Source organism: Vipera ursinii, assembly GCF_947247035.1.
Source record: "Vipera ursinii genome assembly, chromosome: Z".
In the NCBI taxonomy this organism is placed as follows: domain Eukaryota; kingdom Metazoa; phylum Chordata; class Lepidosauria; order Squamata; family Viperidae; genus Vipera; species Vipera ursinii.
The window spans coordinates 109,300,547-109,304,493 of NC_139517.1; positions in this window are offsets into that span (position 1 = coordinate 109,300,547).

A 3,947-nucleotide genomic window follows, 5' to 3' on the forward strand; every position below is an offset into this window, starting at 1 on the left:
ATGTTCTTTCAAGACTGTCAAGAAATGAAAATTTGCAGCTGGAACAGGATGTTCCAGATGCAAAAATATTCATTTATAAATTTGCCTCATGTATTTAATGGAAAACCTTAATTATAAATATGAAAATGGAGCAAAAGAAATGCACACACAAACACACGTTTTGGAAATAAATAATAAAAGAGGGACTTAAAAAAATAATTCCTCCTTTCTTTGCCCTTACATAAAATGGTAATCCACTTATTCTTCTTTCTCTCCTAATAGTTGCCTGATTTGTTAGTGCTTCTTCATATCTATGGGATACAACCACTTTTAAAGATCAGGACAACATTTCTGGGAATGGTTGACAATCTGGCAAATTTCTAACCTTTTTTTAAAAAAATAAAAATAAAATTAGACTAGAAATGTGCAGGAACAGTTCTCAAATCATGATAGTGTTGGGTGGTCAAATAGCTGTTCTTAGAAGTTACATTTTTCTATTAAGAATATTACTTTTTTTAAAAAAAGAGGGAACATACTACCGTACCTTGTGTATAAAATAAAAGGAACTTTTGTCAATCCTGGTTTCCCCTATCCAGTTTTCCCTCTCAATTTAAACAAAATTTTTACTATCATCCGTTGCATTAACAAACTGTTAAAAATGAAACATTCAGATAGGCTTTACTTTGGTTTTCGGAAGGACTGTTTTAGTATCTGATCACTCATATAGGAAGAAACTATCACCTGCCTCCTAAGATTACCTGGAACACTCCCTTAAATTTTGCGCATCAAGGAATAATTAAAAAAGAAATGTAAAAGACACCTAGATATCAAACTTCTGTTTGTGCACATTTGGTCTCTTTACCTCCAAAAGAGTGAGGAGTCTGGATGAGTCGCTGCATATTCATGGCCATTTTTAGGTTCCATAAAGTTACTCCAAGAAGTTGCCATCCTCATTATGGAATGTAGATTTATTAATGGAACACATTGGGTACAATTCCATGCAATTGCACAATTAAAGACTCATTTAGAAGCACCACTGGCATTAGGCTGACTCTTTAATGTTGATTTCCAAATCAAGAAAATGATGCACTGTTCTGTGAATTACTGAGTGACTGTTGCTACAGTTCCTTCGTTTGAAAGAGAGAACTCTGGTCCCTAATTCACAAATCTTAACATTTCTCATTTGGTTAAAAAGGTAACGGTAGCAGAGAGTGAACCATCCAAATACCTTAAGGAACCTTTTGCAATCTGGTGCTCTTCAAAGGAGATTGGACTTCCAAATTATGGCCAGCACAGTAGACAGGCAGGCACTAGGTTGAACAAGATCCTCTTAAGTCTCCTAAGAGTCTTTCTTCATTTAGAAAAAGAATATAATCCTGCCAGAAGAAGTTTACACACTCTCCCTTCCTCACCTTCAGGACACTTTTCTGTGGAGAAACAAAAATGCAAATGATTTGCAAATGTGGGGTCAGGGGATCACAGATGGTGCAGCCTTAGTTGCTAGGTCTGCAGATTTTCGGCTCTTTTTTTTTTGTCTGTCTATAAGAATGACAGCCAAAAATTCTGGCCTAAATGGAGAACAGAAACGTCTAAATGTCTCATAGTAGTGCAATAAAAGAAGACATTATTGACAGACTTTGCTTAATAATGACAGCATGCTTCATTTTAGTCATTTAAAAGGCATCGTTATTTCTGCAGAGGAAAGGGAGGACCTCTTCTAAGATTTTATAAGGTAAACATATGCTGACATTAATTATTATAATATTTATCTGCAAAACAGATGGTAATGTTTTCCAAAAACTTGTGAGCAGTGATCAGAATGAATTTATGGAAGTGGTACAACATCTCCAGTGTCTCATCTAGGTGTAACCTTGGATTCTGGTCCATGCAAAGTGCTGCTTTTTCAGCAAAGTTTTACCAGACAGATGGAAAACATTATTAACTACTGTTTTCCTTTCTTGTCAGAAATGTTTTGTCTAATCATCACATAATTACACATCCATATTGTAGTAAATCACACTATATAAACATTTCAAACAGAGTGGAACTATTAAGGTGAAATACAAAATATTCCAGATTTTAAAACAAAACAAATATGAAATGGACCATGCCAAGTAAGAAATGTTAGAATGAAGGCCAGAGAAAAATGAAACTTTACAATTTTGGAACCAAATTTTCAGAAAATGACATTCTGTTCATCGAGACAATCAGGTCCTGGGTGCACTGAAATGCTTTTTCATAAAAGTGAGTGAAGTGCTTGGATCAGCCTACACTCGGCACAGATTTCTCAGTTGATCTTGAGAATAACTTCTGAAATATAGCTCTTCAGGGTGGGAGCATTCTTATGCTAATTATTTATTTAGGAATGGCAACTTCTTCAATCCAAGCATTTGAAGCTCCTATTCTTCCTGCAAGTTGTATTTATTTTTTCTGCTGCTGAAAAAAACTATTTGAATTATAGCAGGAACTGCTAGGTACTTATACTGTACAGGCACTCCAAGAATGGACTATTGAACAATATAGGTAGTTCTTTTTTTAATTGAAAAGTTTTATAAAAATTACAATATTATCCCCCCCACCCTTGATCCCCCTCCCCCCCACTTCCCAGAGCTGATTAGAGGGTTACAAATATATAATAATCATAATCTAGCTAACATTAACCAACTATATAAATAACCAAATACATAATATGCTTTAACTCCCTATAACATAAATACAAGCAAACAAAAATATCCAAATTATTAAACAATACTAATACTAAATATAATAATAACAATCTAAAATTTACTCATAAGCTAAATGGAACTTTTTAGTCCCATATTTATCCTGGATATAATCTATTCATCTTCTCCAAACCGAAATGTTCCTTTCTTGTGAATGATCCTTCAAGTAAGCAGAAATCTTAGCCATTTCTGCTAAGTTTGACACTTTAAGTGTCCATTCTTCTATGGAAGGCAAGCAATCCTTCTTCCAATATTGCCCTACCAATAACCTTGCAGCAGTTATCAAATTCAACATTAAATTAATTTCTTTAGTATCACAATCTGTAATAACACCCAATAAAAATAACTGTGGAGTGAACTTTATCTTTCTCTTAAAAATCTTTTGAATGTACCACCAAATTTTAATCCAAAAAGCCTTTATATTTCTACAAGTCCACCAGATATGAAAATAAGTAGCATTTAAGCTACCACATCTCCAGCATTTAGACTGTAAATTAGGATACATACAAGCTTTTTAGGGTCCAAATGCTACCTATAAAACATTTTATAAAAATGTTCTCTTAAATTTTGGGCCTGAGTAAATTTTACATTTCTAACCCAAATTACCTCCCATATATCCAATGGAATTGATTCATGAATATTTTGGGCCCACTTTACCATACAATCTTTAACTAGTGCCGTTTCCGAGTCCAATTCTATTAAAGCATTGTAAATTCTCTTTATATGCGCTTGGTTTTGATCTTTAATCTGTTTTACCAAATTTTCATCCGTTAATGTAATGCCAACCTTCTGATCTAACTTCCACCTAGCTTGCAATTAAGTATACTGGAACCAGGACTGTACAATATTTTCTTGTTTTAACTCACCTAACGACTTTAATTGCCAATCACTCCCTACCAATCTAAGTAATTCCTTATAAGAAGTCATATCCAAATTTACACCCATGGATACACTCTCTATCGCATGTCCAGGAATTCCCCAGATTGGTATTTTATAATTTAACTTATACTTATACTTATACTTATAATTATTATTATTATTATTATTATTATTATTATTATTATTATTATTATTATTTATTAAATTTATATACCGCCCTTCTCCCAAGGGACTCAGGGCGGTGAACAGGGCACATATAAATAGCAAATACAAAAATTAAAAAGAGAATTAAATAATCGCCCAGTAAAACAATGCAGTATAAAAACCCATTAAGAACCCTAAAATCCCCCCATCAGGCCAGGCTAG